We start from the raw sequence: 23285 nt of genomic DNA, 5'->3' as shown, positions 1-23285 counted from the left end.
TCTTTTCAACAAGTCAGGTTTGCCCCAAAAACTTTTCCAATTGTCTATGAATTCTATATTATGTTGCGGACACCACCGAGACAGCCAACCGTTAAGCGAACACAATCTACTAACTATCTCATCACTCCTGTGAACAGGAAGGGGGCCAGAGCAAATTACAGTCCTTGACATCGTACTTGCAAGTTCACACACCTCTTTAATATTAATTTTGGTGATCTCCGACTGGCGGAGTCGAACATCATTAGTGCCGACATGAATAATGATCTTAGAGAATTTACGATTAGCATTAGCCAGCACTTTTAAATTTGCTTTGATGTCAGGCGCTCTGGCTCCCGGCAAACATGTGACTATGGTGGTTGGTGTCTCTATTTTCACGTTCCGTGTAATAGAATCGCCAATAACTAGGGCACAATCATTCTCAGTGGGTGTTTCACTGAGCGGGGCAAATCGATTTGTTATGGTAATCGGAACGGAAGAGTGGTTTTTAGATCCGCGACTAGAGCGATCCCTCACTGTCACCCATTTGCCCGGCTGCTCAGGCACTACTTCAGCCAGAACCGACTCATGTAAAGTGTTCACTATACTATGCGCATCCAAAACATCTGAAGCTCTAGCACTCTTACTATCCTCAATTAAAGTTTGGATGCGTGTTTCTAATTCTGAAATCTTCTCTGTCAACCTAACTGTCTCCTTACATTTATCACATATAAATCCTATATTGTCGACAGAGAAGGCTATGCTAAACATGTGACATGAAGTGCAGGTGACAATAACAGGACAAGACATTACTCACCATGTTTGTTGACTGATTCTTACTCACCTGAGCTTTTATGAACTCAAAGGCACGGACGCGAGAGAGAAAAATAAATAAATAAAAATAGCTGAGCGCACGGGTGGCGCGTTAACAGGCTAGCGAATTACTAGCGTTTTGTGCTAGTAGTACTTATAACAGAAGCTAGCGATGTCAGTTTAATCTAAGATGTTGGGTAAAATGTAGTAGTATAAACAACTAGAAATGGTAGTAAATGATGGTTCAAAACAAAGAAATACAAGGCTAAGACGGAGCTTACAGCACCGAAGCTAACAAACACACTCACAGCAGGCAGCGAGGTTTTGCAAACAATAGTTTTGATGTTAGCACTCAGTTTCCACTAAGACCACCATTATCACCCACAAACTTACCTCCCGTCATACTTGTCTTTGGGGGTGATACAGATCTCTTACTGGGTCTTTTGGGGTCTTTGAATGTTTTCCATTGATTGTACGACCAGGGTTGACCTCGTCTTCGTGCTGCGACAAACACATCTGCAAGCTCTGCAGCCTTTGCTGCTGACTCTGGGTTGTGCTCTTTTACCCATGTTTGAAGCTCTGGAGCCAGCACCCGAAGATATTGCTCCAAGATAATCACCTCCGCAACTTCCTCCTTACTCCGATTCTGTGGCTGAATCCACTTGTTAAAATTGTCCTTAAGACGTCCATATAGCTCCTTAGGGGACTCATCAGCTCTTACATCTGTGGACCGAAACCTCAAACGATAGGACTCAGGATTAATATCGTATTTCTTTAAAACAGCTGTTTTCACTTCATCATAGACAAGAGATTCATTAATATCCATGTTCACATAAGCACTACGAGCTTTGCCCGTAAGTAACGGCACTAACCTCACAGCCCAGTCAGTTCTCGGCCATCGGCATGCAGCGGCTATCCGCTCAAAAGTCGTAAGGAAATGCTCCACATCATCATCTTCATTAAGCGGCTGTAGACGTGGTTCTGCCATAGCCCTTGGCTGTTCCAAAACTTGACCAACAATGGATGGTGAGCCCCGAGCATCTCTCTGCTCACTCCCTTGATTCGAAGGGGTATATTGAAGCCCAGCTGGATGAACATCAGTTGGTGTAGTTCTCGTATGTACCTCTTCCTGCAGAAGAGTGAACTGATGTTGAAGAGCCCTCCATCTATTCTCCTGCCTCGCTGTCTCCTGGTCAAGTCGTTCATCTCTCTCTTGCTGCATTTTCATATGTGCACTGAACATGTCTCGTAACTCTTCAACTGTAACATTCTGTGAGCCACCTGCAACTGTTAGACCCTCACCGTCAGCTCCTCCTGTAGCTGACGCCCCCATCTCATCACTCTTTACAGCTCTCTTCGGCCCCATTTCGACCAATGAAGTAGGGGTGGAAAAAAGAAGAAAAAAACGTTCGCTGCTGCCCCCTACTGGCACATCCCACCGCTGCCACCAATTGTGATAGATGTGACCAGTAAAGGAAAAGCAACACGGAGGCAGCAGGCTACTGCAAACATTTAGGGGTTTATTTCCACAGAATGGGGTTACAAAAGTAAAGCAAACGTTGACCCAACTGAGGTAAACAACCAAAAAAATAAATAAAATAAAAAAACAAACAAAAAAAACATACAATAAAGATAAGTCACTGCATTTGCCTCTCAAACGACTACAGAGGTCTAGGGTCTACAGGACCGGTTCTCTCACAGAACACTACTGACTCATACAGAAACAATTAACAAATTTATACATTGGTGGCCAGCACCAATTAACACAAAAAGGGGAATACGCAGACATATAATGGCCATTACATACAATCAACAAATATGAAAACATCAAATATACATAAACAAACAGTTCAAATAATACTATGAAATAACTTCACTTAATAAATGTACTTGTACATAAACAACAACAAAAAAGAAGCGAAATAGTCGTTGGAGTTCCCCCGGAGCAGAAACCGGAATGGTCGCGGCCCGATCATTGGACGGAACCATATATATAGGTCCGATGTTTCCACCCGAACCCCTTTTGACGGTGCACCAGCTCACGGGACTCCTGACCCAGGCTCACCAGCATCCGCCACACACAGTCGTCTATGGCCGTATTCAAGTTTTTTCTGCTTACAGCGCCACCAAGTGGCCACATCCCTTTTCACGTGACCACGGGCTGAGCCCGTACACAGGTGTACCGACTTGGGTGTAATTGTCTCTTTGCCGTCGGAGAGTTATAGCCATTTAAGTAAAGCCCGCCTCGCCCACTGCCAACGTTTTGGCGTCCTGTCGCCAACGGGAATCGAAATTCCCACTTTTTTTCCGGTCACTGTTGGCAGTCAGACTCCAGAGAATCTTCCTGCACCGGTTTGGGTCAGATTGGGCAAACGACCCAGGACTACTGTGCAAAAGTAGGTTTTTCAGAAAATCCAAAATACCCGAAAATCTCGCCGCACCACCCCCCAATCCGAGGCGTGCGTCTCGTTCGGCCCGAGCCAAGGATTCCGGTGATGTAAGACACTTGGGTCTGCGACCGACGGTTCAGGAGTTACGAGCCATTTGGTTCTTTTGAACGATGATGATCCAAAATCCCAGGTTGCACTCCAAAGTGTTGTATTGTGCACTCTGTTGTGACCCATTTTCGGTGAGCTTGTTTGTTGGCGACCTTAGGCCCTCTTGTCGCGGCCCAGGTGGGCGTGGCCTTTGCCGGCTCCCCCGCCTCGGCGTCATTGTGGCATCGCTTCTCGGCCTTTTGGCTAAGATCAAGTGGTCTGGTCTGGTGGCTTGAGACAGTGATCGCCTCTTGCAGGAACTTTGGGCTCGTGTGTCGCTTGTTGCACGGAGCCCGCAACCTTCAGGAGGTAAATTGACAAGCAGCTTTTAAGGAACGACTCTCATCTGTGAGGAATACGGTTTTAAGGTAAACTTTTTAGATAATTTATATATATTTATTTATTTATTTGTTAATTTATTACTGGTTTTAGCTGCAGTGTGCTAGTGGTGCCTCCACCATGTCGGCTGCTCGTGCCGGCATGCGGAGGCACCACAGCGTACGGTTTTTATTCAAAGAGGTGGAGGGGAAGCCCCTGGGCATGTCCGGGATGGATTTTTCCAGGAAGCTGATCCAAAAGACCTTACATTTTACTCCAGAAAATTTGAACTGTTTGATGACTCTGCCCCTAAACAAAGGTTTTGATTTGAGTTTTAAGACTGCTTCCCTTCTAAGCGATTTTTGGCAAAGGTTTGAATATGTTAAAGCCCAGTTCTCTATGTTCACTGTGGAAAAGCTTTCTGACAACACACTTAAAACTGTGATCGTCAGGATGTTCAATGAAACAGTGACTGGAGATTATATTTGTGTCTAGTTGGGTAGATTTTGCACTGTTCGAAGTCAGCCTGTCAAAGTGTTAGATGAGGATGGCATCTGGAATTGCTCCTGGCGGATTCCCATCAAGCAATGGGAAGACGCTGGGGGCTACCAGGGCCTGAAACATTTGCCTTCCATGATTGTGCTGGGAGAGAACAGAGGCTACATACACTATCAAGGAATGCCCAAACTATGTAGGAAATGTGGAAGAGTTGGGCACCTTGCTGAGGCATGCCAAGAATTAGTATGTGGGAAGTGCAAAGAAATTGGTCACAGTTTTGAAAATTGCACCAATGGCAGACGGTGCAACCTGTGTGGAGAAACAAACCATCTCTACAGAGACTGCCCAAAAAGCTCTGCCAACAAACTCAAAGGAAACAAAATGGCCGCCCCACATGCCGAGCAAACAAACGAACAAAGGAAGGAGGAGGCGGTCACTGAGGTTTTGGCGGGAAATTTTATTTCACAGCCAGCCTCAGGGAGTGGACAGGAGGAAGGAAGTGGCGCGGCTACAGGGGCGGAGTTAAGTTTTAATAGTGAACAGAGGGAGGAAGTCGCTCCCCAACAAGAGGAAAGTGGAAACAAAATGGAGGAGGAGGAAGAGGATGCAACGGCTTCCTCCCTCTACACCGTATCGGAGGTTAGTGTGGTGGATAGTGGGGGTGAAACCGAGTGTTCACTCCCCAATGCTCAAGTGCAGAAAAGGTCTGCGAGATCTCCTCTGCTTCAAACAGAGGAGAAAAGGAATCTCCCAATGAAGTCTCCTTTTTGCACATTAAGATGAGAACATCGTCACCGAAGGAGCCACAAGAGGTTCTCTCTGCGGACTCCGAGGCGGCGAGCATTTGCCCTCCTGATCCCAGTTTTTCTGGGGAAAAGGAGAAGCAAATGCCACATGACATAACATGATTTTAATGTAACTTTCTGCAGTCTTTTATTTGTTTTTATTCTTCTATTAATGCTTGTATTTTTAACCATACTGCTCATGGCCCTCACTATCTCTACAATCAATGTGAGAAGTGTGAGGTCTCCTCTGCGAGCACAGAGCGTGTTATCCTTTTTAAAAACTTTTAAGTCAGATGTGTTTTTATTGCAAGAATGTGGTCTGCTTTTTTTAAAAAATTACAGGAAGTGGGAGGAGGTTTGGACCCCAGGACTTTCCATCTGGAGCGGGTCCAATTTTAACAAAAATGACGGTGTTGCTATTTTAATCCAAAATCCCAATATGTTGGTGAAGGGCAGCACTGTGGTGAGGGATGGGCGGGCAATTTTAGCTAATCTGACTTTTTTAGGTAAGGATTTTAACATTTTAAATGTGTATGGTTTTACAGACAAAAACAATAGGTATGAGCTTTTAGAAGACCTGCAGCCTCACATGCTAGGTAGGGCTCCCCTAGTGGTAGCAGGGGATTTTAATTGTGTTTTATCAAGAAAAGACAGAAAGAGGGTAGGAGAGGATTTTAAGGTCGACAAGACATCGGTTTTATTACAAAATATAGTCAAAGATTTTAAGTTAGTCGACTGCTTTAAAACAACGCATCAAAGAGAGGTTCACCTGGTTCAGTGGTGACGGCGCCAGAGCCTCTCGAATTGACTATGTTTTTACAAGGGACTGCCCGCCGACTGATGCTACATTAACCCCCCTCTTCTTTTCTGATCACATGATGCTCTCCTGCACCCTTTCACTACCCACGGGTGTGACTGTAGGGGGAGGGCTGTGGAAGCTGAACTGCTCTCTATTAGAGGATGAGGAAGTGGTTGAAGAGTATAGGGAGCAGTTCAGCCAATGGAAGACCCTCCAGGACTTGTTTGACTCACGGGCACAGTGGTGGGAGATGGTAAAGGAACGGACGAGACAGTTTTTTAGAAAGATAGGGAAAAATAAAAAGAATAGATTAAATCGACGCATGATGGGGCTGCAAAAACGACTACAGAGGTATTTTAATCTTTCAAATGATGGGTTTGATTTCAGTGAAGAAATTAAAGAATTAAAACAGAATTAAAAGAAATGTCAGTTTTATCTGAAATTCAAAGCAAAGGTGTCATTTTAAGGAGCAGGGAGAGGGAGATAGAGGAAGGTGAAAGGTGTACCAGGTATTTTTTTTAAAAGATTATTTCACGGGGTGGGACTATCACTGGTTTGAAAAGTGGAGGAAGGGAGGAAAACACTATAAAATAAATATTAAAGGAAACTGAAGTATTTTATGAAAACTTATATAACACAAAAGAAGTTCACAATGACACGCTAAGGGAAGTTTTAGAGTTTTTAGAAAAGAAAGTTGACAGTGAATGTACAGTTTTATCTCAAGATTTTACCATCTTAGAAATTCACAAAGCTCTTAAAAGTTTTAAACGAGGAAAGTCCCCTGGTACAGATGGACTTCCTCTGGAGTTTTATTTAACTTTTTGGGATATTTTAGCGTTCGACTTACTGACTGTTTTTAAAGAATTTGAGACTCTTGAAAGACTTCCTGACAGTTTTAGAATAGGGATAGTTTCACTTTTACATAAAAAAGGGGACAAGACGGACTTACGGAACTGGCGACCCATTACTCTTTTAAACGTTGACTGCAAACTTTTTAGCAACAATTTAGCCACACGTATGTCGACAGTTTTAGCGGACGTAATCCACCCGGATCAAGCATGCGCTGTGCCTGGAAGGAAGATCACGGACAGCCTGGTGCTGATCAGAGACGCCATCTGTTATGCGAGAGACAGAAACATTCGGTGTAACTACTCGCTGGTTATTAAACAGTCCACGCTTCCGAAGTACTGATGTCCATTTTTTGTTTATTGAAGAGACACCGTGAAAACTAGACACAAAAGGAAAACAAACCATAATTTACACACAACACCACTATGGACACAAAACCAAACATAATATACAAAATATTAACAGTTTTACCGTATTCGCCTGGTAACCAGCAGTAGATTAAGTCAGGAGCACTAACATGCGTATCTGAATTCACATCTCATTCAGTTGACATCTCATGTGTCCAGGTGGAATAAATCAGCACGGGTCACATGACACTCAACTTAGATAAACTAAATAATAATAATAAAGTACAAATGGCAAACCAAATTATGAAATTATCACAATACACAGATACACATTTAAACTAAAAAGTCAAAAAAAAAAACAAAAAAAAAAGAATAAATCACCAAGATGTCATAACCCACAGCTGACCTTCCAGCGTCAGCTACACTCCCACCAAATTACCATTGAGTAACAAATAATAATAATAAAAACAACAACAGCAAAAGAAAACAAAAACACCTACAAAATACAACCAATCAAATAATCAATGTTAATTTCCAGGCTCCAAGATGAAAACAACAACAATTCAAAAAGCATAATTCATAATTACACATTCTTACACTAATATGAACAAATTGTTCACCATACTTCACATTCTAATATTCACCAATATTAAACAGCACAAATCAACATGTATCTAAGATACCACCTAATACCAGCATGGTGCTAATATGACTAAACTTCTAATAAGTGATAGGGCAATATTAATTTTCAACTTATGGCTACAAGAACTACCAACTTTTGGATAGGGCGTTCAATAATAGAGGGTTTAGTGAGGCGTTCACCCCTTTTTCCCAACTTCCGATCCCCAATCTGTATTGCAACTTTCCGTACCAGTCCATCATCAGCTTTGCAAACTTCAATGACCCTGGCCAACCTCCATTCGTTGCGGGGAATTTCCTCTTCCTTGACAATGACAACGTCCCCTACTTGCACGTTCCGCCTTGGTGTGTGCCATCTTTGCCTGAGAGAGATATTAGCAAGATATTCTATCCTCCATCTGCTCCAAAACTGTTCACTCAAATACTGCACCTGCCTCCAACGTTTCCTTGCATAAAGATCTTCCTTAACAAATGTACCCGGTGGAGGAAGTGGAACAGACGACTTCATGGTAAGCAGGTGGTTGGGGGTTAGAGGCTCTAGGCTTGTAGGATCACTGAGGCCATCCACTGTCAATGGGCGGTTATTGACTATAGACATAGCTTCATAGAAGAACGTACGTAAAGAAGCATCATTAAGTCTTCCAGTACTTTGTGCCAAAACTGAACTCATTACGCCCTTTATGGTTCGAATCTGCTGTTCCCAGACACCTCCAGCGTGACTCGAACTGGGTGCGTTCAGACAGAAATCGCACTGCTTCGCTGCCAGATATGCTGCCACTCTCTCTTTACTCACTTCCTTTAGGGCATTCTTCAACTCATTCCTTGCCCCCATGAAGTTAGTTCCTTGGTCTGATCTAATATGTCTGAAAGCTCCCCGGATGGCTATGAAACACCGTAAAGCGTTAATGAATGCATCAGTTGTCATGTCCTCCAACATCTCTACGTGGACAGCTCTGGAACAAAGACAAGTAAAAAGGAGGCCATATCGTTTATATGTCTTTCGACCTTGCTTGGTGTAAAAAGGACCAAAACAGTCCATGCCACAATAAGTAAAGGGTGGGGAAGGATCAGTGCGGTCACGGGGCAAGTCCGCCATCCGTTGTTGTTCTGGAGGCCTACGAGCTCTCCTACAAGGAACACACTAGCGTATGTAGTGTGCTACCACCTTACTGCCACCCATAATCCAAAAGCCATTGGCTCGTAATTCATTCAGAGTCTGTCCCCTGCCTTGATGTTGAATCTTTTGATAATGGTGCGCTAAAATAAGGTGTGTGACAACACCATCCCTTGGAAGGATTGCTGGGTACTGCAATTCAAAAGGTGCACATGCTCTCCTCAATCGTCCTCCCACCCTCATTATTCCATCCTCTATGAATGGATTAAGTTGATGCAAAGGATGGTTATAAGGCAGCATACCAGAGTCTTGACTGAGTACATTCAACTCTTCTTTGAAGGCATCCTGTTGTGCAAGCTGAATGAGAGTGAATGAGGCCCTCCTCCTTTCCTCCACACTTAAAGATTCTGGTGTCTTCATCTTCTTTGCTAATCTTTGAATCCGGGCAATGACATTCACAGCTGTAGTCCATTTTGATAATCGTGACAATTGCTGTTGAAAATCCACTTGCATCATGGTCTCGGTGCTCAATACCTGGACAGCCTTGACCTCCGGGTCTCCCACCAACAACTCCAACATTCCTTGTTTAGCAAATACCTCTTTCTCCCAGAGGAATCTGGGCCCTGTGAGCCAATTTGAACTGATCAACTCTTCTACAGTGAGGCCCCTCCAGGCATGGTCAGCAGGATTCTCTCCCGTATTGATGTAATACCATTGTCTTGGATCGGTGGCCTCCCGAATTCTCTGGACGCGATTAGCAACAAAGACATGAAATCTTCTTGCTTCATTGTTGATGTAACCAAGGACCACTTGAGAATCTGTCCAAAAATATTCTCCATCAACTCTGAGTGCCAACTCCTCCTTCAGCATACTACTCACAGCAGCGGAAATGACGGCTGCAGTTAACTCTAATCTTGGTATAGTGACAACTTTTATGGGAGCAACTCTCGCTTTACCCATAACCAAGGCACAATGTATCTTACTTTCACTCATCAATCTGATATAGGAGCACTGTCCATAACCTTGACTGCTAGCATCAGAAAAGTGATGTAATTCAGTTCTCAGAATCGGTCCGAAATTTAGAGGGGTGAAGCATCTTGGAATTTGTACCTTCTCTAGGTTGGGCAGATCATTCAGCCAACTCTCCCACCTTGGTCTCAGCTCAGAGGGTAACGGTTCATCCCAACCGATGCCCTTATGGTACATCTCCTGCAGAACCTTCTTGCCAGATATAATGAATGGGGCCAAGAACCCCAATGGGTCGTAGACTGAAGCCACCATGGAGAGAATTCCACGTCGTGTGGCAGGTTTCTCATCAAGAGCAACCTTAAAGGTGAGTACATCATTCTCTACATCTCACCTTACGCCCAAGACATTTTGTACTGGAAGGAAGTCATGATGGAAATCAACGTTCTTTACTTCGGCAGCATGATCACAGGAACTAATGGACTCCAACACTTCTCGATTGTTGGAAATAAATTTGTGAAGATGCAGCTTCCCTTTAGCACACACAGCTTGAGCTTCCTTCACCAGCTTGATTGCTACCTCAACAGATTCCAGGCTTACGAGGCCATCGTCTACATAGAAATGGTTTCTGATAAACCCAGCAGCCAAGGGATATTCACTCTCATTCATACTGGCAAGATACTTGAGGCCATAATTGGCACAGCCTGGAGAAGATGATGCTCCAAAAAGATGTACTTTCATACGATATTCTCGGGGTTCTGTGTCTGTATCTCCATTTGCCCACCACAGAAAACGCAGGAAGTCCCGATCTTCCCTAATAACATGAAATCTATGAAACATTTTCTCAATGTCGCACATGACAGCGATAGGGTGTTTACGGAAACGGCAAAGCACTCCAGTCAATCCATTGGTAAGGTCAGGCCCAGTCAATAGATGGTCATTTAAGGCAGTACCTTCATACTTAGCTGCACAATCAAAGACAACCCTGATCTTATTTGGTTTCCTATGGTGATAGACGCCTTGGTGTGGAATATACCACACATTTCCCGTATCTGGTTGCTCATTTGCTATTTCCGCATCTCCATCTCTGAAGACACCTTCCATGAACGTCATATAATCATGTCTGAATTTAGAATTCTTGTCCAATTTCCTCTTAAGGTGCTTCAGCCGTCCTAATGCAAGCCTCCTATTATTTGGAAGATGGGGCCGTATTTTGAAAGGAAGGGGCATCTCAAGATGGCCATATTCATTCTGATAGACACCCTCTTTTACTACCTGCAGGAACTGAACGTCGTCTTGTGATTTACTCTTTTCACCTGATGGAGTATCTACAAAATCCAGCTCAAGTGCTCTGATAACAGCGGCGGGTGTCATGGAGGGAAGCTCTCTGACTGATATGCGGTGGCATAAACCAATCACATCCTTGGAGTTTATACCTTGTGAAGTTCCTCCTATGATGCTCCAGCCAAGGTCCGTCTTGATGGCGTAAGGCTCTTCATCACCGCCAGTGATGACCTGTCGAGGCGCCAGAGCTCTGGAGCAATCATAACCGATCAAAAGACCTACTCCACAATCCATCCGTGCGGGCATTTAATTTGCGATCACTTCTAGATGTCTCCACCGTTTAGCTGTTTCACAGGTGGGAATGTGTGTGCGCACAAAGGGAATGAAGTCCCTCGTATAAACAGGAGGCAGGCAGATAGGGCTGTCCGAAGAAAATCCTCTAACCCGAAGTCCACTAACTCTGTGACTCAACACAACAGAGTCTTTTCCCATCATGGTTGTAACAACTGAGACCAGATCAGACACACTTATTTGGTGCATGTACCATAAAAACTTTCAAACTTCTCTGGGATCTGCGTCCCATCCTCCAACAAGACGGTTTCCGTTACCCAGACAACAATCAGATAAGGTTTTATGGGTGTTAAAGAATGCAGGCCAAATGCAAGAGAGAGACCATGGAAAGACAGAAACAATCTGCAAAACGAACTCTCCTGCATTCATTTAACAATGAACTGACCAACATGAAATTAACATACATTCCACTTTTCTTAGGATAAATGAATAATCAAAAAGTTCATTGGAACTGATTAATTGATTGTAATATTAATTTGCTTACCTCAAAGTTAATCTAATTAACTGACCCAAATATTAATAATTAATCATAATTGGTAATTATGGATTATTATTAATATTTCCCCTTTGAGTTAATGTTGTTACATGGTGGAAAGCTTTAGTTTTACCGGTTCCATTAATGCCTGCAAGCTTTCACACACTTCCTGGTCAACAAATGTGTGACTACTCTGGGTGTCTAATAAAGCATATACGCAGACTTCAGACTCTGAGTTAGGTAAAGACAATCATACTGGGACAATCATAGATGTTATATCACCTTCTCCTCCATTCGTACAGCATGTTAGAGAGAATGCATCATCTTCAGTCTGCAAAGCTGTCCATGGAGCCGACATCTCTCTTGGCTGACAATCTTCATATAACGAAGTTGGGTGGCGCTTCTTACATATCACACACACAGCTCTATTTCTGCAGTCTTTGGAGCCATGTCCTTTTCTCAGACATGCAAAGCACAACTTATTCTCCATGACAAACTTTCTCTTTTCTTCTGCTGCTTTTTCCCTTAGTTTTTGACATTCCTGAATAGAATGACGTTCATCACAGAACATACATTTAACCGAATTTGTGCTACACACGAATGTAGTTTTCTTTCTACAAGACTCTTCAGTCTCACGGTCGATAATGTTACTGAATTCGGCCGTAGCGCATGCTGCATCTAAAGTCTTCGTAGTGGTGGCAAACGTGTTTACTCTTGAACGCTTTATTTCCTTAGATGGCTTCTCTTCAACGATCTTTAGTGCATACAATGATGACACAGGATTACATGCTATACGTGCTTCTTTTGATACAAATGAGGCAAACTGGTTAAAGCTTGGATAATCTTTGTCTTTGTCCAGCTGTTCTGTGACATAACGGTTCCACCTGCTCGTCACCCAGAAAGGAAGCTTGGCCAGTATCCTCTAATTCTCCTCGCAGTCGTTCAGCACCTGAAGGCCCTTAACGTGCGGCAAAGCATCACTACATGATTGTAGGAAGTCACTAAACTCTCTTAACTTGATGTACTCGGCTGCACCAATCTTAGGCCACCTATTAAGTTTCTCTCTGAAGGCACGTTGCACCACAAAGGAGTGACCATATCTGGCATTCAGCTTCTCCCACGCTTGCTGATAGGCCTGTTCATCTTTCCTGTAGAAGCTGCCTTCCAGAGCCGATCTTGCCTCACCATCAACATACTTCTGTAAGTAGAAGAGCTTATCTGCAGGATTAGAGCACCGTCCCTCTATAAGAGCTTTAAAGGTGGTGCTCCATTCTATAAACTTCAGTGGGTCGCCAGGGGTTCTGGAGCAGGAAGTCGAAACAGGGCCATGGACCCTTGTAACGCCTGCACTAAGGATACTTCACTTTTAGTAACTTGCTGATTCAAACATGATGTGTCAGAAACAAGAGGACCGTGGTTGCTCCTGTCACCGCTTGCTGGACCACACTGCTGACTTCTTACCCTTGACTCCTCCTCAGTATACACTCTGAGCCTTGCTTCCATAACCTCAATGTCTCTACGATCTTCAAGCTTCTTCAGTTGCTGCCTTTGTGCCTCAATGTCAGCCTCCCTTTCCACTTCAGCTTTTTTTGCAGCTAACAGCGCAGCAGTCTCTGCTCTCTTAGTTGAAATGCTTGCAGACTCAGATGCAGGTTTAGAATGGCTGCTAACAACCGTGGCTCTAGAAACTGTGGATCCAAATATGGACTCAGCGTACTCGCAGTCCAGCAGCATACGTAACCTTGCTCTTTCAGCCTCAGCATCAAATTCCATACCATCCTCCACCATGCGTACCCTCATTAATTTCAACAAGTCTGCCGTTACAGCTGAACATGCATCAATTTTCCTCCTAGTTTCTTGGCTTGGTGGTGCTTGGAATCGTATGTTATCATATAGCTCTTTCAATTCAAACTCTTGTCTCTCAACCTCATCCATCATGTCACACAAGTCACTTTCAGAGCACTCATGTTTTAACTTTAAACGAACATCTCTGATTTGAAACTTCCATTTCTCATATGCAGATTTAAACTTCTTCTCTTTTTGAGTCAGTTCTTGCTCTTTTAACTCCTGCATCTTTGGTGTTAAACGTTTATCACGGGAAGATTTTCTGATTTCATTTGTCTCTAATAAAACAGAATTAAGCTCTTTAAGTCTTGCCTCAGATTTCTCTGTGCATGATGCACATGATACATGACGATCCCTCACAACACCATCCATATTCTCATTCTCTGCAATAAGACTTTCTCTTGTGATGGAGAATCATTTTGCTCAGCTAGATCGCCCTGGACTGACATTTTTCTCTAAAGGGTTTGCACTTTAACAAATAGTACAAAATGTATAATGTAATCGCAATAGATAGCAGTGAAACAATCTTAGACTGAATAACCACACTTAGCTTATCAATGCCCTTAACACTTAAATATTTAGCTACTTAAAAACCTTAACACATTATAATCACAGAAGTTAAGAACCAGTTACCTCCAGGACATTTTTCTTCTCTCTAGTCCTGGGCATCTTTATCATATAACAAGTGTACATTAACTTGTAAAACCATCCATCGTTTACAAAAAACACATTTAATATTGTATATCTAACCTGCTGATGCACAGCTGACACAAGGTTGTGTGAGAAGATCCTCCATTGACGATGTAGCAGATTTGCACACTAAAGCTCGCAACAGTCCATCACAGAAGGCAACACTGCAACCCAAAACTTTTTAGTTCACCACGGGACACCGTTAAACGGCACGCGAAGTCCAAGGAAAGGCGCAACAGAGCCGCGTGCCGAAGACAGCAGCACCAATCACCATGGGAAACAGTCAACCCGCGCGCAGAGACCCAGAAGTGGCAGGCTGCACGCCGAAGCTGGAGGATCACCGCAAAAACACATCTCGTAGCCGGTAGGATGGAATTAGGCTACGTTTTCACTGTAACTACTCGCTGGTTATTAAACAGTCCACGCTTCCGAAGTACTGATGTCCATTTTTTGTTTATTGAAGAGACACCGTGAAAACTAGACACAAAAGGAAAACAAACCATAATTTACACACAACACCACTACGGACACAAAACCAAACATAATATACAAAATATTAACAGTTTTACCGTATTCGCCTGGTAACCAGCAGTAGATTAAGTCAGGAGCACTAACACGCGTATCTGAATTCACATCTCTTTCAGTTGACGCTAATGTGTCCAGGTGGAATAAATCAGCACGGGTCACATGACACTCAACTTAGATAAACTAAATAATAATAATAAAGTACAAATGGCAAACCAAATTATGAAATTATCACAATACACAGATACACATTTAAACTAAAAAGTCAAAAAAAAAAAAAAAAAAAGAATAAACATTAACCACCAAAATCACCAAGATGTCATAACCCACAGCTGACCTTCCAGCGTCAGCTACATTCGGCTAGTAGTCCTAAATTTAGACTTTGAAAAAGCATTCGACCGCATCTCGCACCAGTTCCTTTTCAAGGTACTGGGTAAAATGGGGTTTCCAGGGAGGTTCATAGCCTGGGTGGGACTGCTGTACAACAGTCTGGTCAGCAGAATTGTAGTTAATGGGCATTTATCCAAAGCTGTAAATATCCACAGCGGCATCCGTCAGGGGTGTCCCTTATCCCCCCTCCTGTATGTGGCTTGTATTGAGCCACTGGCACAAATCTTGAGAAGGGACAAATGGATTAAAGAACTAGACATCCCAGGAACTGGTGGACTGACGGCGACCTGTGTTTTATATATGGACGACGTGACCCTTTTAGCAACTGACGTTTTATCGGTACGAAGAGCAATGGACTTGACTGACTGGTACGGTCGGGCCTCAGGCGCTAAGCTCAATAAGAGCAAGTCTGAGGCCCAGCTCTTCGGGCCATGGGGGAACGTTGACACAGGTGGACTAGATTTGGATTTTAAAGACAATAATTTGAAAATTTTAGGTGTAAAATTTGACAGAGAGGGTGGAGGACGGGGAAACTGGACTGACATCTTAGGGAAAGTTAGGCAAAGACTGGGCTTTTGGGGACTAAGACATCTGACGTATGAAGGCAAGATTTTAATTTTTAAAGCTGTGATTTTACCTCTGATTTTACTTGTCTGTTCTGTTTTTAGTCCCACAAGACGATTCCTGGCCAACCTGGAGAGGGCGGTATTTTATTTCCTGTGGGAGTCCAAGTGGGAACGACTAAAGAGGGAGGTCGTCAAAAAGAAAAAAGAGAATGGCGGGAAAGGCCTCCCAGACCCCCACCTGTTTTTAGGCAGCCGCTTTGCCGCCCTTCACATCCAATATGCCCTGACCCCATCCAGAGAACACAAGACAGCAGCCATGACCCGATTCTGGATGGGGTCATACCTAAGATCGCTGAGAGTTTTACCGATTGATCTTAAATGTCCAGTGTCTTTTAACTTGCCTAAAGAATACAGTTTTATAAAGAAATTTATAAAGAAACACCTTTTAGAAACCAATGATGCCACCATTTTAACTAACCACAAGTCTCTTATCTCTCTTGTGCAGGATCGAGAATCGGTGAGTCCAGTTCCAGGCCTCACACTAGGTGAGGCCAAAGACGTTTGGAGGAACGCAGCCCACCCAGCTCTCCAGAACAGGCTTAAGGACTTGTCGTGGATGGTGGCTCATGAGATCCTCCCGGTCAGGGCGGTTATGCACTCCAGAGGCATGGCCAAAAACTCCATCTGCCCACGGTCCGGATGTGGTTCCCCGGAGACTGTTTACCATCTGCTCTGGGAGTGCGGCGCTGCGCGGGACCTGTGGGTCAAGACTGGCCCACTGTTTTTCCTGTGCCTGCCAGCGGGTGGGGCCCAGGTGGACTACAAGCTCGCCATCCTGGGGGTGGGTCAGGGCTTGAAGGAGCTGACACAACCAACATTTTCCTTGCTCTGGCTCACCCTAAATGTGATCAAGGATGCCATCTGGGTCACCAGAAACCTGCTGGTGGGGAAACGCGTGACGGTCCCCCTCCACGCGTGCGAGCAGATGATAAGAACAACGCTGCAGGGTGGGCCGCAGGTCGTCATTCGGATGGGGGGGCTGGGGTCGCACGGAGAAGGTCCCGGCCGCCACCGACCCTGGCCGCCCGTAGATGCACCCTCACCACACCGGCTACGGGAACAGCGGGCCAGCGGGCCAGCGGGCCGGAGGAGAGGGGATCTCCACTGGGCACCGGAAGCGGGGAGTCTGAGGCCTGTTCTGGAGACCTGGAGTGAATGGACAATCTTGATAGGGACTCACCCTCGATCCTGTACAAGAAGAGATGTTTTATTTGGCATGTTTTTATTGTTTTATAGTCTTATTGTTTTATTCCTATTTATTTTAATCCATTTATCTTTCTTTTAAAATAACACATATCAACATACATGGACTTTTGCACACAAACAATAACTGATTTTGAATTTTTGTTTTAAGAAGTGTGTAAATATGTGATTTATAAAGAAAAAAAAATGTGTAAATGGAAAGAATGGAATGAAAAACCTGTGACAATAAAACTTTTTTCGAAAGAAAAAATCTGTTCTTATCAGTTTAATATCTGATACGTGCCCTACCCGGGCACCATATATTAAATTGATTTTTGGAACTGGGAGATGGAATAGGGGCTTGCTCCGTCCACTCCACGCATCGACCCGGTATTGCAGTACTTCTGGGAACGGTGCACAAACCCTTAAAGTGTTCAATGAAAGAAATGTTTTATAGTCTTGAGTGACAGCAGACGTTCATGGAAGTAGCGTGTATGGGTGTCGTAGGTGATCATATACAACACTGGTAAAAGGTAGAAGGGTGGTGTGAAAATAAATAATAAAAAAAAAAAAAAACTCTGTTCTTTGTCAGTTTAATATCTGATTCGTCCACTATCTGGGGACTGCGTATTAAATAGATTTTCGGCTCATGGAGCCGGATCCGGAGCATGAAAAAAAAAAAAAAAAAAAAAAAAAGGAGGGGGAAAAGAAGACCGTCACTGCACATTTTTTATGTCTCTCTTATCTCTTGGAGTCTTTTACTAACCGTCGGTGAGGATTGCGAAGAGGGACAGGGTGCTGACTGGAGGCCTGGGAATTCATACTTACCTGGCAGGGGAGACACCATGATCAGGTAGGTGGTTCACCCAGGGCGAGGCTCGGCCATTGCACTCCGGTTGTGCTGACCCCTGCGAATTCCCCAAATGTGGGAATCTCGACTGCATAATTTATGGTAGTGGGGGACTGCGTTCGCGCTCTCCCCTGGATGCACACTGGTTAAAAGAGCAGATTGTTAAAGCTCCACTTATTTTTTATTTTTTTTCTCTTCTTCTGATGGTTAATGAAACCTAGAAGGTCCAGAGAATTGAACTGCAGAGGTTGATCGAGAGAAAACAACCTGGGACCAATCTGCGAAAGTAGGCTTGTTGTTTTGTTTGTTTGTTTCTTTCATTCTTCAAACAATCTCCAATATTTAACCCCCTGAGGTCGGCGGTATCGCCGGCGATACCAGCTCGCTTTTTTTTTATCAGTGTAAAAGAAACTCATAAATACTCTGTTGACTTTGATTTTCCATAGGAGTTTCATACATCAATCGATTCTGTTAAATGTGTATTATTTTTGTGTATACTCACAATAAAAACAAAGTGTTGTGCTTTTTGCCAAATAAAGAAAAATAAACGTGATGCCTTCTCTCTGTCGGTGTAGTCCATTCTGAAACGCGTCCGAAAATGAACAATAACTCAGCGAATACTCAGTCAAAAAGGCATACAGACACACAGGCATGAAGCTTGAATTCTCTTCTTTTAAATTAAGTAATTTATATAAAAAACAAATATTCTCATCTTGTGAAATCTGTATTAAAAGAGAGCGATTCCAGTCGAGCTCATTACAGCTGATTCAAATGTAATGTGACTCCGCCCACGGAGAGCGCACGCTATTCAAACGCAAATGGCTGAGGCAATCCGCGCAATCCTGTGAACGCCCCCATATCAGCTTGAGAAACACAAGTTCATTCAGATCATTACTTGTTTACAAGGTACTGGGCATAATGGGACATTACTTGTCTCGCAGCGCTGTGGGGAATAATAATAATGGAAAATGTACCTCAGAAGTGCGGGTATATCGAGGACGAGGAGCGAGCTGAGGAATACAGTAGTAAGTTTTTTTCCTTCTCACGTGAATCGGGTTTCTGTTTATGAATGAATGAACGGCAGAGATGCGCGCTGTTTACCACAGCTCGCAAAAGACAGTTTAAATTTAAATCGCGTGTGTGAATGAATGATGATGTTTTAGCAAACTGTATTGCTATACTGAGATGAGTAAAAATCGACTGAAATATGTTGAAATAAAATGTAGGCTATTTGTATAAGCAACGTATTAAACTGCAAATTAACATTTATATGCCCTAATATTTCATAAAGACAACGTTACAGTCAGGCGAAATATGAAAGACAGCATTTTGTTGACTAGATTTGGGTACAGTTTTTACTGTAGAATATATTGTAAGATTACACTTGAATTGTTGTTGTAATTGTAACCTTTTTAATAAAAAAATATTTTTACAAGGTAGATGTAAACAAACTATTAAAAGGTAAATATATTTTTTTTCTTTAAATAATTTGTATTGTGTTTTATTAGTAACAAATTTGGGGAGAGGATAAATATTCCAAAACTGAAAATACAGTATGAGAATTAACTGCACAATTACTAGACATGTTAACCTTGGATATTATACAATTTGCAAGCACAATGTGTAAAAAAAAAAATGTATATACAATATTTGTGTATAAATATGTATAAATATATACACACATATATATATATATATATATATATATATATATATATATGTGTGTGTGTGTGTATGCATATATATATATATATATATATGTGTATGCATATATATATATATGTGTGTGTGTGTATATATATATATATATATATATATATATATATATATATATATATGTGTGTGTGTGTGTGTGTGTGTGTATGAAGAGTTCAGATGCAAAAGCCTCTAAATGCCATCTGAAATTTTCTTCTAGAATGATCATTTTTATGAAGCTTGTATATTTAAGTTAGCTATAGGTGACACACCTGAATGAATGGCTCATTAAGTATGCAGGGGCATTGTCTCATCAGGTGTGAACTACTAAATATGCATGATCGTTTACGCCCCATCCGCATATTGCCTTTCCAAACTAAAAGTGTTTTGCAAAACTTAAATCAATGTATCGTTTTATGTGAATGATTAGGCAGGATGATTTTCACATCATTTTGAAGAAAAAACTCTAGGCGACGACATCCATTAGTCAAAAGTCTTATTGACATATATTTAGTATATGTTTTGTGGCCTTATTTCAGAAACTTTCATTTTTAGTTTTTTCAATAACCATGCATAAACATTATTCTCTCAAAAATGAAAACATGTACATACATGTGGCTTACATATCACGGTAGTCCTGTTTGTGCTAAATAGAGTGTAATTTTTTTTTGCCATTGATATGTTTATAAGCAACTAAAAAAAGCACAAATGTCAGGGCATGTCAGAACATCTCAAGGACCCCAAAAACACCCCAGACCCCAGAGGGTTAACGAACGCTTTGATTGACAGCGGTGGTCCAAAGTTGTTCAGAATGAGGAGTTCTGTCATGTGGTATGAATACCTTGTGCACGTGTGAAAAATCACGTGATACACAGTCGTCTATGGCCGTATTCAAGTTTTTTCTGCTTACAGGTGTACCGACTTGGGTGTAATTGTCTCTTTGCCGTCGGAGAGTTATAGCCTTTTAAGTAAAGCCCGCCTCGCCCACTGCCAAAGTTTTGGCGTCCCGTCTCCAACGGGAATCGAAATTCCCACTTTTTTTCCGGTCACTGTTGGCAGTCAGACTCCAGAGAATCTTCCTGCACCGGTTTGGGTCAGATTGGGCAAACGACCCAGGACTACTGTGCAAAAGTAGGTTTTTCAGAAAATCCAAAATACCTGAAAATCTCGCCGCGCGACCCCCCCCAATCCAAGGCGTGCGTCTCGTTCGGCCCGAGCCAAGGATTCCGGTGATGTAACTTGGGTCTGTGACCGACGGTTCAGGAGTTACGAGCCATTTTGTGCTTTTGAACGATGATGATCCAAAATCCCAGCTTGCACTCCAAAGTGTCGTGTTGTGCACTCTGTTGTGACCCATTTTCGGTGAGCTTGTTTGTTGGCGACCTTAGGCCCTCTCGACGCGGCCCAGGTGGGCGTGGCCTTTGCCGGCTCCCCCGCCTCGGCGTCATTGTGCCATCGCTTCTCGGCCTTTTGGCTAAGATCAAGTGGTCTGGCCAGACGCTCTGAGACAGCGATCGCCTTTTGTGGGACCTTGGTCTTGTGTGTGGCTTGTCACACAAGACCTACACCTTCAGGAGGTGTATTGACAAGCGGCTTTTAGTTGACGACTCATGTCTGCGAGGAATCTCTGTGTTTTAAGGTAAGCAGGTTTTAAGTTGTTTATTTATATTATTTATTTATTTATTGTATTTATTGTTGGGTTTTAGCCGCAGCGTGCTGGTGGTGCCTCCAACATGTCGGCTGCTCGTGCCGGCATGAGGAGGCACCACAGCGTGCGTTTTAATTTCAAGACTAAAGAGGATGGTACTCTCCTGACTATGTCTAGATTGGATTTTTCACGGAAGTACATCCAACAGTTTTTAGGTTTTAAGGTATCTGACATAAACTGTTTGCTGACTCTGCCCCAAAATCGGGGTTTTGATGTAAGTTTTGTATCCGCTTCTCTGCTGAATACTTTCTGGTCTCGTTTTGAAACATGCAAAGCCAATTTCTCCATGTTCACAGTGGAAAAACTGACTGATAATTCACTGAAAGTTGTGATTGTCAGGATGTTTAATGAAACTGTGAGTGGAGAGGATATTGCAGTATGGTTGGCAAGATATTGCTCTATTCGTGGACAACCAGTCAAGGTTTTAGACGAAGACGGTATCTGGAGCTGTGCGTGGAGAGTGCCCATTCAACAATGGGCAGATCCCAACAGCTACCATGGCCTGAGTCAAATTCAATCAATGATTGTGTTGGGGGAAAATAGAGGCTATATCCACTATCAAGGGATGCCCAAGTTATGCCGCAAGTGTGGTAAACTTGGACACCTCGCCGAGGCTTGTCAGGAAATAATTTGCAGAAAGTGTAGAGAGACTGGGCACACTTTTGTAGAGTGCCAAAATGGCAGAAAGTGCAACCTCTGTGGGGAATCATCCCATCTCTACAGAGATTGCCCAAAAAGTTTTGCCAACAAACTCAAAGGGAACAAAATGGCCGCCCCACATGCCGAACAAACAAAGGAACAAAGGGAGGAGGCGGCAACCCCTGAGGTTTTGGCGGGAATTTCAAATTCCCAGCCAGCCTCAGGGATTGGTCAAGAAAGAGGAAGTGGGGCGGCCACACGGGCGGAGTCACAGATCGAAACAGAACAGAGGGAGGAAACCACTCCCAGACAAGACAAAGAAATTGAAACAGAAGATGGAGAGGACGAAACGGTTTCCTCCCTCAACACCGTCTCGGAGGTGAGTATGCCCTTCAGTGGGAGTGGAAGTGACTTTTCACTCCCAAATGCTCAAGTGCAAAAGAGAACTGCGGGATCTCCCCTGTGTATAACAGGAGATAAAAGATTGAGGGCTACACGTCAGCTAGATAGTTCTTCCCCGGAAAATCTAGACTGTGTGTGGCCCTCAGAATCCCCAAATGAAGTTTCCTTTCTGCATTTTAAGCTTAGAACATCGACACAGAAAGAGTCGCAAGAGTTTAGCTCTGTGGCTCCGGAGGTGTCAAGCTCTTGCCCTCCTGAACCCAGTTCCCATGGGAGAAGGGAGAGGCATGAGGAACAGGAAATTTTATGATTTTAAAAAGTTGTAACCTTTGGAAATGCATTTTTTAAGCCTCATGCCTTTCTATTTCACACTGCTCATGGCCCTCACAATCTCGACTATAAATGTGAGAAGTGTGAGGTCCACGTCTCGAGCACAGAGCATTTTTACCTTCCTAGAATCATGTAACTCAGACATGTTTTTATTACAAGAATGTGCTTTGCCCTTTTTAACCCAGTATAGGAAATGGGAGGAGATGTGGACCTCTGGACCCTCATTATGGAGAGGGTCAAATTTTAACCGAAATGACGGGGTTGCTATACTGATTAAAAATCCAAATATCTTGGTAAAGGGCAGCACAGTGGTGAGGGACGGGCGGGCACTTTTAGTAAACATGACTTTTCAGGAAGGGATTTTAAAGTGTGTAATGTGTATGGTTTTACAGAGAAGAATGAAAGGTATGAGCTTTTAGAGGACTTGCAGCCCCACATGCTGGGGAGGGCTCCTCTGGTAGTAGCAGGGGATTTTAACTGTGTTTTAACTAGAGCAGATAGAAAAAGAACAGGGGATGATTTTAAAGTTGACAAAACATCAGTTTTACTGCAAAGTTTAGTTAGAGATTTTAAACTAGTTGACTGTTTTAAAAGTCTGCATCCAAGAGAGGAGGGCTTCACCTGGATCAGTGGTGATGGCACCAAAGCCTCT

Source organism: Squalius cephalus (assembly GCF_949319135.1).
Source record: "Squalius cephalus genome assembly, chromosome: 18".
Lineage (NCBI taxonomy): Eukaryota > Metazoa > Chordata > Actinopteri > Cypriniformes > Leuciscidae > Squalius > Squalius cephalus.
Note: the sequence above shows the minus strand (reverse complement) of the source record.